Source organism: Mus caroli, chromosome 9 (assembly GCF_900094665.2).
Source record: "Mus caroli chromosome 9, CAROLI_EIJ_v1.1, whole genome shotgun sequence".
Classification (NCBI taxonomy): Eukaryota; Metazoa; Chordata; class Mammalia; order Rodentia; family Muridae; genus Mus; species Mus caroli.
Window position 1 is genome coordinate 68,175,489 of NC_034578.1, and position 12,938 is coordinate 68,188,426.

The window sequence follows — 12,938 nt, forward strand, 5'->3', positions numbered from 1 at the left end:
TGAAGACAGTGTGGAATGGGGGAGGGAAGGGAGAGCCTTTGTGAGGTCCTACAGGGAGCCTGAACTTTAAATTAATCAACGGCTGCAACTGTGGTCAGGATTGGGTTGCCCTTTCAAAATCTCCCTGCTAACATCTCTGTTGTCTCCCTTGCACCACAATTAGGTGTCAATCACAAGAACCTGACATGGACAGTGTAGCCAAAACCAGAAGGGTCTGGACAACTTCTCAAGATCAGGTCACAAAGTAGAAGTTGTGAAGGCAGAAGCAACAGCAACAGTATCAACAGTATCAATGCACTATCAGTGCAGTAGCCAGGACCCCAGCAGGCATCACCCAGATCTTGCTAGAAATCTAGTCTATAAGGCAGGGGACACGGCTCAGGTGGCTTATATGATGCTTGCTGTATAACAGGAGGACTTGACTTACCCGCTAATCATTCTTCACATTTGAAAGATTTATTTTACTATTTCAGTGTGTGTGTGTATGTGTGTGTGTGTGTGTGTGTGTGTGTGTGTGTGTGTGTATGCATGTACCTACAGAAACCAGAAGAGGATATAAGATCCCCTGGAATTACAAGAGGTTACAAGCCACCTGATTTGCATGTTGGAACCAAACTCCTTGGAGAGCAGCATATGTTTTTAACTGCTGTGCCACCTCTCTAGCCCCATACTTGGTTGATTTTTGAGGATAGGATTTCTCAGTCATCTGAAACTTGCCTATTAGACTAGGAGTTGGTCCTCAGAACCACATCGACCTTATACTTTTATCTTAAAAACATTTTTGACACATGGTCTTTCATTAGATTGGTACTTGCTGATTCCATTAGGCTGGCTGGCCAGAGAGTCCTGAGGATCCACCCTTCTGCATCTCTCCAGTGATGGAATCTCAGGTTCTTGCTACCATGCCCTTTAAATGTGGGTTCTGAGGCTCGAACTCGGGTCCTCACGCTTGTAAGGCTAACGTTTCACCACCTGAGCTGTCTCTGCAGCCATGATCTTAACTTTAAAGATTGTGAGTAAATCATAGAAGTAGTACTGAGTGAGTGTCAGAATGAGTGTGTAGGGGTCATGGCAAGCCCTCTGCCTGAACATAATCGGTGTTCAGGAATTTTCCCAGATTTGGAGCCAGGGATACCCTTAAAGATGGGGTATTAGAACATCTCTCTGGTTCTGTGAGACTGTTGGCTTTTGAGGATAGGGACATGTATGGCTTCAAAGCAGTGTTCCATGTGACAGGGCATGAAGGAATCTGTTGTGTTCTATAGGCTGTTAACTAGAAAACATCGGTGACTAAAAGCCCTTAGTCATTAAGATGTCAATAGAACCTGGCTTCTCCCACTTTTGTGTTCTGGAGCTGATAGTCTGTCAGTCTGATAAGAACAGACTCTCCTAAAACACCAGAGAAAGGAGCTTATCGCTTCTGCTGTTTCTTCAGGCCTCTGTGGGACCTGGATGAATGACCCCTGGGGGGGGGGGGGGGGGGGGGGGGGGCTATTATAGCCACCTCCTGAGACTTTCACAGGAACTTGTAATGAACTTCTAAGCCCTGATTGGTAGGAATGTCTGCCAAGGCTAAGGGACCAGCTCTGGATGAGTGCCACCCTGGTCCTCCTGTGGGTTGTTGTGACAACTCCCTCTTTTCTCTTCCCTACCTTCCGCACACTGGTTTAGTTCTTCTGAGGTCCTCCTCATTCAGCATCTTATAGTATAGCTGAGAACAAAGATGTCTTTATTGTATTCAATTGTATCCCACCCAAATTGAAGTTGAAGTCTAACTGTAGCTCCTCAGAATGAGACTTGTATGGAGGTAGGGTTGTTATAGCCATAACTAGTTAACATGAGGCCATGAAGATGGGTCCTGATCCAAATTGACTGTGGATCTCATTAAATGTGTACCTAAATGGCAGATACTAGGAGGGAAGGTCATGAAACAGAAATGAGGAGATGACCATGCCCAAGCCAAGAGTGGGATCATATTCTTGTGATAGTCCTCACAAGGAACGAATCCTCCTGACACCTTGTCCTTGGGCTTCCAACCTCCAATACATTAAACAATACATCACTGTTGTTTAAGCCACTGGATTTAGTGATCTGTCCCAGAAGCCCCTGATAAGTAATAGGAATGTGGAGATGAAGCCCAAGAAGCAAAGGCAAGGCCAGGGCCACTGGGGATTCTGTTGGCAAAGAAACACCAGACCTTTCAAATCCACAAACACAGTTAGAGGATGGATAACCCACCAAACTCCCTATGGCTCCTGCACAGGAGCACCCCACAGTAACAGTGGGAGAGACTCCTATAATAGGATCTGTGAGGCTTCTGCTATGGGGGCGTGCGGCTTAGTTTTTCAACTTGACACATGCTAGGGTCATCCCGGAAGAAGGTGCCTCAAATGAGGGATCACCTCCATCAGATTGGCCTGTAAGTAAGTCTGTGGACATTTTCTTGATTGATGATTGATGTGTCAGGGCCCAGACCACTGAGAGTGGTGCCATCACCTAGGCAGGTGGGCCTAAGATATATAAAACCCAAGATGAGCAAGCCTTGGGAAGCAAGCCAGTAAGCAGCCTTCCTCCATGGCTTTCTGCTTCAGTCCCTACCTTGAGTTCTTGCCCTGATTTCTCTCAGGATGGACCACAACTAGACTTGCCTCTTCAAGTTGCTTTTTGTCAGCACCTTATCACAGCAACAGAAGCAAACTAAGACAGAGAACAAATGAGGAGTGCTGCAGCATCACAGCCCACAGTAGCATCACAGCCTGCAGTAGCATTGGGAGACAGAAAGCCCCAGCTCTTACCAGAGCCTAGGGAGTGAACAATGGTCTCCTGACACTTTTGTAGGGAGTGAGTGGCTGAGCGATGAGTTAGTTGCTGTTTCTCACAAGCATGGTAGGCTCCTATGTCTGGGAGGATGCAGGGTTCTGCTGTAGGTCAAGGTTTCCCTGCAGCGTATGGCGGTGTGCAAGGTCTCCTGGTTAGGACCACTCTCTAAAACAGTAGTTACTAGAAGACAGTGCTGGGTCACAGTAAGGAGCTCAGCCTCTCAGTTGGACAGTTCAGCAAAAGGAATACCATAGTTTGAAAGTGCTTCACCCCCACACCCCTGCCCCAGTTCACATGATGGATACTGGATCACCAAATTCACACCAATGGTATTTGGAGGTGGGCCACTGGAGAGGTGTTAGGATTAGATGAGGGTCTTTAAGATGACTCAGGAGGTAAAGGTGCTTGCCTCCAAGCCTGACAACCTGAGTTTGATCCCCAGGACCCACTCAGTGGATGGAGAGATTCAATTCTCGAAAGTTCTCGAAAGTTGTCCTATGACCTTCACACGTATGCCCTGACATGAGCACACACAACTGACGAGATAGAGAGATAGATAGATAGATAGATAGATAGATAGATAGATAGATAGATAGATAGATAGAATCTGAAGTCTTAAAATAATTATTAGATGAGGTCTGGAAGGTGGAGCCACTAAGATGGTATCAGTGATGTCTTAAGAGAGACCTACATGGGCAAGTTCGTTCCTTTGTTCCATGAGATGCTCTCTCCAGTATGTTCTGATACCACAAAAAGACCTCACTAGAGGCTGACATATTGGACTTCCCAGTCTTCAGCAACACAAATTAAATCTCTATTCTTTATGTTACCCTGTCTTAAGTTCTTTTCTAGAGAAATTGGTGGGTGAGCTCTGCAAAGACCTTGAAGAACTCCTTCAAGGGTGTATACGTAGACCAACCGTGGCCCATCAAAGAATGAGGTTTCTGCTTTCAGAAAATCATTCTCTCTTCTAATTCTTAGAAGCCATCAAGTACAAAATGCAGAACTTAGATAATTAAAATAAACATAACGCTCACAGCATAATGCAGAGCCAAATAAGCCAGACACAAGAATGCACTGTACGAGCCCTCTGGTCTGAGGTTGAAGATCAAGCCAACCCACGTACAATGAAGACAAGATGTGGGCTCCTCTAGGGAAGCAATGACTAGGAAGCGCCTTGGGGCAAGTTCCTGGGGAGATGATGCTCTGTTCTGGGAGAGGGGTCTGACTTACACAGGAGTACTCACCTGTCAGAACTGGACAGTGAAAGTTTTTAATCCTGGTATGTGAACCTTACCCTAAAAGCATGCAAAGAACATTGTGACCCCAGCCTCAATCCCACCACTAGAAGACAGTCTGCAGGAATTTTTCATTTTTGTGTTGTCTTACTTGTTTTGGGCATTTTGCTGCAAACACACAGAGGGAAAGAGAGAGAGAGAGAGAGAGAGAGAGAGAGAGAGAGAGAGAGAGAGAGAGAGAGAGAGAGAAACAGACACACACACACACACACACACACACATCATTTTTCCTTTCCAAATTGATATGACTAAAATATTCCTTTTTATTATTAATGTTTTTATCAGTGTCATTTTTANTACACACACACACATCATTTTTCCTTTCCAAATTGATATGACTAAAATATTCCTTTTTATTATTAATGTTTTTATCAGTGTCATTTTTATAATACTTTTAAAAAGTGTGTGTGTGTGTGTGTGTGTGTGTGTGTGTGCGCGCGCGTGTTTGTGACACATACATAGGGACGATGGAGGACAACCTCAGGTGTCATCTCCAGGAGCACCACCTCCTTTGAGACCAAGTCTCTAATTTTCCTGGAGATCAGCAGTTAGGCTAGACTCTAACCAATGAGCCCCAGAGATCTCCCGGCCTCCATCTTCCCAATCCTGACTACTGCAAGTGTGTGCTACCATGCTTGTCCAGCATTTAAATTGGGTTTGGAAACTGAACTCAGGTCTGCATACTTGCAAGGCAAGCACTTTACAGACAGAGACATCCCCCTGCCTGATAACCTCTCATTTTAAAGAAACTTCCTTGCCTGTGCTTTAATCCACACACAGCTCCCAGGATTAGGCATTCATGCTGCCTTGGCAAAAATAAATGACTCTGATTAGCATCTGTGCCCATACATCTATGTTTGCATTTTTGATTATTTCTCCAGAAGCTTTCGGAAGAGGCTTTGCTGTGTAGAGTCTGAATACTGCAAGGGTTTGTGGTGCCAGTTGTTGGGCGCCTTGTCTCCTGGAGCACAGCTGCTATGCCTTGCTCCCACATGCTCGGGAGTTTTAGGAGAGTGGCATTTTGTCCCTGTGATTTGTAGTTCTGGGGTGACTGGTTGAGCCAAACACCTCCCCATACATTTTAAAGCCATTTCCTTATCTGTGACTTGTCCACCCACACCCCTTGCTCACTTTCCAACAGTACTGAGTTCTTGATGTTTTTCTTACTGAGACAAAAATGCTCCAAAGCCTGAGGTTATTAATTCTTTCAGAATGCTAGTGATAAATCCTTACTCCTAGTGGGCTTCAGACAGAGTTGGTTTTAACTTGCATCAACCAAGCATCGATCTACCTGAGCCATTTACTCTCTTGGTTTGTTTCTCGCTCATGTCCTTGGTGTACATGAACCTCAGTGTGTGAGGGCACTGCAGGTGGAGTCAGCCCTGTGGACTCTGGTCTGGGATCCAAAAGAGAGACAAAGAGAGACAGAGAGAAGGACAGACAGACAGACAGACAGACAGAGAGGGGAGGAGAGATGAGAGGGGGGAGACATGGGGAATGTGAGATGTGAGGAAGGGGCTGAAGGAGCAGAGCTCTTCCTACAGGGAGAGAGTGATGTAGATTTGCCAAGCTGGGCTGGTGTCCCAGGGCCACAGACACATGGAACAGTACAGCATTTGAACTGTAGCTGTTCTCAGCTGGAATGTGCTGTGAGTGGAAGCCACACACATCCAGAGAAAAGCACAGCAATTAATGTGCACACTGAAAGCATATTGAGATGACCTAGTTTGGCTATTGAATTGACTTAAATAAATTACTAAAATGTTTTATTTTAGTATTTTACCCATCCTTTGAAGATTTCATAATGCATACAACATATTTTGATCTTGTCCACCCCGAGACCCTCCAACCAACCTCCTTCCCTGTTTTTCCTTTTAAAGCTATTATTATTAATAACCTTCTGAGTCAAACTAGTGCTAACTATATGCACATAGGTTTTGAGTCAACCAACTGGACACCAGCAACCTACCAGCAACCATATCCCCCAAGAAAAGTACTTCTATCAGCATCAGCTGTCAAAAGCCCTGGAACTGCTAAGGGTGGGGATCCAGAAGCTCTGACCCCCAAATTAAAACCTTTAAGGTGTATACTTAAAATCGTGAACTTTCATAGTGTCTTCCATTCAGTTCTTGTTGGGAAGCTCAGACACAAGCCAGCAGTGGGTTGTCTACACTGTGGTAAATGCTGGCATAGCTACCTCGATCTCTGTTAGCTTACATCCACATGAAAACTCCAGTGAGTCAGAATATGTAATCTTCATTGTGGAACTGAGGCAGAGACCTTCATGTGAGCAATACCATGCCACTAATAGCACATTAAGACTGTGGTCTTACCCTCCTGTTGTTTCTAGCCCAAAACAGGGGAGTTATTTAATATCTCTGAGCATTGGCTTGCACATGGGTTCTTTAGGAATCTGACTCTGAGATGGAGGTTAGGATACAATAATCATTTTAGGCTACTGAACTTCTCAGATCAACACTGGTAAGGGAAAGAGAGAGCAAAGGCTAGGTAGAGGAAGAAGAAACTGGGCTTCACCAAGAGCTCTGGAGCTAGGATGGCCCTTGCACACTAGCTCTATTTAAACTGAGAATGCCACAGATTTGGCATCCACATCCATCCATGTCACTGAGAGCATATTCCCTGGAGATGGGTGTGACCCGGAATGAGGTGTCTCATTTCACCTAAGAAAGGGCAGAACCACTCTGAATGCTGTCTGTGGGCAACCTTTCCAGCAGCTGGGGAGACCCATCAGTTTTGAAGAAGGGTCTATGCTATGGGACACAGCTTCCATGATGATGGGAGATGACAACAGCGATTAGCCACTGAAAGATTAAATGAAGATAGATAAAAGAGAATATACAATATATAAGCCCCGTTATATATATGAGCACATATGGGTTCTTACTATGAGGATAAAACGAAGATACAAAGTGAGGAAATGAATTACCAAAGCGATGTGCTGTGGATGGCGCTCAGTGGCTAGAATGCCTGGGGTGGATGGGTTGATTGATCTCCAACATTATATAGACCCATCGTGGAGGTAGAAACCCAGCGCCTGAAGGGTGGAGGCAGGAGGATCAGAAGCTCAGCTCGTCCTCCACTACACAGTGAGTTCAAGAGGCACTGTCTCAACAGTAAAGTTACTGTGTTGTGTGAACTGTTATATCCACCATGTGGAGAGTGAGGTGCCATTGTTCCAAATCAATATAATTTATGGAAAGAGTGAAACTGAAAGTAAGAAAAGCTGACATTGGGTCATGACCTAGTTCTATTTCTGAGTCTGTGAGAAAAAGATACCCTCGCAAAAACCAACCTGAGGGGAGGAAAGGTTTATTTTAGCTTACATTCCAGTTGCAGTCTGTGGCAGAAGGGGAGTCAAGGCAGGAAGTGCAACAGCTAGTCCCATCACACCACAGTCAAGAGCAGACAGGAATGAGTGCACTGCCTGCTCACTAGGCTGCTCACCGATGTTTGATCTCCCTACTCTAAGAGTGTTCAGGACTCTTACATAGGAAATGGTGTCACCCACACTGGACTGGCTCTTCCCACATCACTTAAGACAACCCCCACAGACATGTTTAGAGGCCAATCCAATGTAGACATTGGTGCTTTCCTCCCAGGTGATTCTACCATTGGCATTTCGGCCTTTTCCCTCATTCTAGCTCCTACTAGTCCTTTTCTTTAAAAATGTCCGTGTGTTAATTGTTTTAAGAAGCAACTACATTGAGAACTTGCTAAGTTCTCTAGATGCGGAACAAGACAGCAGAAAGAGTCCAGGTTTGTGGAAGGGCTTGTTTGTACTTGTGTGCAGTTCCGCTCTCTGGCCGTGTGCTGTTGGAGGGGTTACCTCACCTCTCCGAGTGTCTGTGTCTCCATCTGTGGAAATGTAATGGTTCTGGGGACTGTAGGAAAGTGGTACAGAGGGCACATGTAAAATTCTGCACATGGCATTCAGAAGAGCTGTCCCTGCCAGGTGCTCTAGAGGTGGCAAGCTCTTGCAAGACACAGGTAACTGTAAGCATTTTAGCTCCTTTGATGTGGAGCCAGGCCCCCTCCAACCTTCCACCTCCTCTCCCACAGTTCCCAGGGGCTTTCCTCAAGCACATCTGGGAATCTCTCTGCTTAAAAGCCACTGTTGTGAGGAAAACAATATAAAAATATCTCATTCCTCATTAAGAACCTATCATGTTGGGCTGAAGAGATGTCTCAGCGGTTAAGAGCACTGACTGCTCTTCCGAAGGTTCTGAGTTCAAATCCCAGCAACCACATGGTGGCTCACAAACATCTGTAATGAGATCTGATTCCATCTTCTGGAGTGTCTGAAGACAGCTACAATGTACTCACATATAATAAAAACATATTTAAAAAAAAAAAAAGAACCTATGATGTCTCCTGTTAGCTATGGAAGCTCAGAGACGTGGGAGCTGGAGCTAGGCTGGAACCTTGGTGTGTGAGGGGGAAGTTGCCTCTCAGGGGTTTCCAGAAAGGATGAGTCTTATCTATGAATCAGGGCTTGTGATTGGTCAAAAGTCCTTAGGAACAGTGTATGCTTCTGGCACCTTCGAAATGGCATATGGACTCACTTCTGCCCTAGACTCCCACCCCCGGAGGCTGGAAGTTACTATGTATAGACAGAGAAGACTCATGGCGCCCTGCAAAGCCTACAGATCTATTGGCTGGGGCCTATGGGAGGGATTGGCTTTTTACATCTCAGAAGGGATCCAGTGTGGTGCAGAACTCAGGCCAGAGGCGCTAACTGGAAGGACTGAGCTGATGGTGCTTGCTCGGAGCTAGGACCAGCCCGGGAGAGAGAGCTGCTGCTGTAGAGGCCCAGCGTAGTTAGATGCTCTGCTGTCCAGGAACATTTCTGGTGGAACTTTTCAGCCAGACCCAACAAAGCCAGATTCCTAAAAATCAAGCTTGTTCAATCCAGATGGCTTCCTTAGCCTTGACAGAAGGGCTTGGGAGTGTGTGTGTGTGTGTGTGTGTGTGTGTGTGTGTGAGCGCATGTGTGTGTAGGAAGGTGGTATTCTCAATCTAGGATTCTTTTTGTTTGTTTACTTATTTACTCACTTACTTTTAGGTCTTTAATAGTCCCTTTGTGGCCCTTTCTCAGTTCAAACATACTTTTTAACCTTTCTTAAGCATTTAATCTAGGAAGGAAAGAACATCAAAGGTCTCCTGTGTTGGAGAGCATTTGGAATCTCTTTGGTGACAAGATCTTGTGGTGGCACTTGCTTCCAAACTTGAATATGGACAGACGTCTGTAAGCCAGGGAGAACCCTATGACAGGCAGGGGAGATGGTTTAGGGATAAAATGCCCTCAGAACACACATTAGGACCTGACTTCAGATCCCTAGTACTTAAACCAAAACCAGGCACAGAATGCATGGTCCCATAGCCCCTGTGCTGGGCAGACACACACAGGGAGACCCTGGGGGTCACTAGCCAATCAATCTAGCCAATCAGTGAGCTCCAGGTCTTGTGGGAACATCCAACACTAACCTCTGGCTTCTACACACACACACACACACACACACACANAGAGAGAGAGAGAGAGAGAGAGAGAGAGAAATCCACTTGCCCACTTTAAGAGAGCTCTATGCTCTCTCGATACAGAGCTCTGACACAAAATAAGCTGGGCTTGTTCAACAATCACCTAGAAATATAATTGTCTTAAATGCCCACACTAACCCAGATGGCCATTTTGCATAGGAAGGACCAAGGCTTAGTTTCAGGAACTCTCCCGGGGACATTCAGATGTGACTATTGATGTGGCAACTCTCTTTCTTGCCTGGTGCAGATTTTTCTGAGAAGCTGAACTCAATCAAGTGTTCCAAAAGAAACGAAGTGGAGAAAGCAAATGGTGGGGAGAGGTGCCCTGGTTCACCTAGGAGGCTGGTGCATTAGAACGGCTGCACAGCTCTCTCCAAGTAAAGATGTGGGGACCCTACTCCAGACCAAACAGCTTAGACTCTCCACACATGAAAGGTGTCAGGTGGTGTATGTGTGCGTGTGTGCTTCATATATACCCATGGGTCAGAAGACAAGTGTGAGAGTCTGTTCTCTCTCTCTCTACCATGTAGGTCCGAGGGGTTGAACTCAGCTTCTCAGGTTTGGGAACAAGTGTCTTTACTCTCAGAGCCAACCTCACAAACCCTTCTGGAACGTTTTGAATAGACTCCCTGGATGCTTCTAACAGGCTTGCTCAGGCTCAGAACCACAAAGGATGCTTCTGGACATGCCACAAGAACTAACTTCTTCAGGAAGGTGAATTACCACTGGCTGCTTTTCTTCCAACAGTAACTGCATAATAACAGGGCTTTGGGTGTGTCCTCCGGGGCCCAAAGGCCTTCTGCTTCTTCCGCTTTCTTTGGGCAAGCCTCTTACCATTTTTCTCTTTGATTTTCTCTTCTGTAAAACGAAAGCTAGTAACACCTCCCTAAGGGAGTAGCTGTGAAAATTGAGGAGACATATATAATATAGTTAGTGTTTGCCTCATAACTCATAAGAAGCTTCGTTCTCTAGAAATAAGTTGTTATCTGTACATTTACATAATAATAGCTCCAAAGTAGGTTGAAATCGTCATTCTGGGGCCCCTGGACAGGCAGGCAGGCGGTGTGCATCTTGGTTGTCTCTGACAGAAGCCCATTGGTTTTCCTCCTTGGAAATTCTTTTCTCAGCAGAGGAAGATACATTCATGCAAATTGGCTCAGGTCTGCAGGTGCAGAGCGATCCGATCCGGAAATTAGCTTTCGCTAAAAATAAGCCAGCTTGATCAGTTCTGTTTCCAGCAATACAGTGAGTTAGCAGAACGCTTCCCTTCTCAACAAATGAAATGCTGGGTCTGATGTATTGTAAAAATGCACCCATCTGTGGGCTGATGTGAACACAAGGAACCCTTGAGCTATGAGCAAGAGATTTAAGAGTTCTGGGAGGGAAGAGCATACCAAGATTTGCTTTTATTTTGGAAACTTCTGCCAAGTGGCAAAGCCTTGGGCTTCTGCCCGGGAAATCATGTGGGATGTGAAACAGTCACCTAAGTCCAGAGGTTGACCGAGGTGGAGTACGTCAGAGGAGATTCTCAAAGAAGCAGATCCCCAGGGATGCTTTTGGTGAGCACCAAAATTGTTGCAAGAAAAGTCAGCTGGCCTCTACTCCACACAGTGAATTTGGTTCAACACAAACCGACTCTCATTTGCCTTTACCTATCAAATCCGTAACATGGAGGTGGCTCTAAAGACCCAACTCCGAGAGGGTGGGCCGTGGCTCAGTGGTTAAGAGCACTTGCTGCTCTTGCAGGAGACCTCAGTTCAGTTCTCAGCACCCATTTCAGGCAGCTCATGACTGCCTTTAACTTCAGCTCCCAGGGATTCAGTGTCCTCTCTGGCTTCCATAGGTGCCCACGTCTACATGTTCGTACAGACCTACAGACACACAAAAATCAAAATTAAATGGAATTAATTTAATTAATTCAATCAATCATTAATTTGGAATTAAAATAAATCATATTTTAAAAGTGAAAGACCTGAAAAGGCATTGCCTTCTGCCAAGGCTGGACCAGCTTCCCAAGGCCGATAGTTGCTTGTGGTTGCTTCTTCTCTATCTCAGCCCATGGTCTAAGCTCTCACCTACCTGATGCTCTGAACTTGGGCAGGGCAGAGAGAGGGGGCTTGTCTCTTGTGTTCTTCCCTGTGTGTAAATGAGGTTGCAGGTCAGGGCCAACTGTTTGCTCAAGGTCACTTGGCTCTGACCTTGGTAAAGGCTCTCTCCTCACTATGCAGCATTTCCTCTTATCCTGGGGAGGGCCTCAGAGAAGAGAATATCGAAAGGCCACAGCAATTAACCCCACCCTGTAACACCCATCACTCCTGGCTAGTTCCTTCAGCAGCTTGAGGAAGATGAGTTTATGGTTTTTTTTTTTTTTTTTTTTCTGAGAGGTCTCAAACTCTGGCAGGAAACTAGCAGAGGATTTCCTGAAGACACACAAGGGTGCTGGGGGAGTCAAACTTGGTTTACTGCTGTTCCCAGTGGCCTTTAAATAGTAGCTGTGTATCTCATTGATAGCAGAGCAGCAGGACTCATCTTGATGTTGGGGTGCAGATTGGATTAGAGCAGTGGTTCTCAAGCTGTGGGTCATGACCCTTTGGGATGGCTAAGGACCCTTGCTACATCTTGAAAAGTCTGCCTGCTCCATAATATTAGCCTCTGGGCTGCGTTTACAGTTGTAGGTGGGCGGGTGTGAACCATGGGTGGATTAGGGGACTGTAAACTATGGGTGGGTAAGTGGGCTCTGTGGGTGGATAGGCATACACCTGGGGCCTCCTTCTGTTGCTCAGATGTGATGGGATGAACATGCCACTTCTATAGTCACGTCTCCAAAACCTCTTTACTCCAACCCAAGGAAAAAAATAAACCATCAGATGAACTTCCCGCAAGAATAAGAAATCTACATATAATGACTGGAATACATCTCAAAGTCATGAAAACCAAAGAAAAAATGAAAATATCTCACAGATATGAGGAGACCATGGGCAGAGGAGAATTAGATGCAGGACAGTACTTTGGAATAGAAGGAAGCTAAAGTGGGTCCTCATAAAATTGCAAAGCTTCTGTAAGGCAAAGGACACTGTCAGTAGGACAAAACGGCAACCAACAGATTGGGAAAAGATCTTTACCAATCCTACATCTGATAGTGGGCTAGTATCCAATATATACAAAGAACTCAAGAAATTAGACTCCAGAGAACAAAATAACTCTATTTAAAAATAGAGTTTGACCGGGCATGGTGGCACACGCCTTTAATCCCAGCACTCGGGA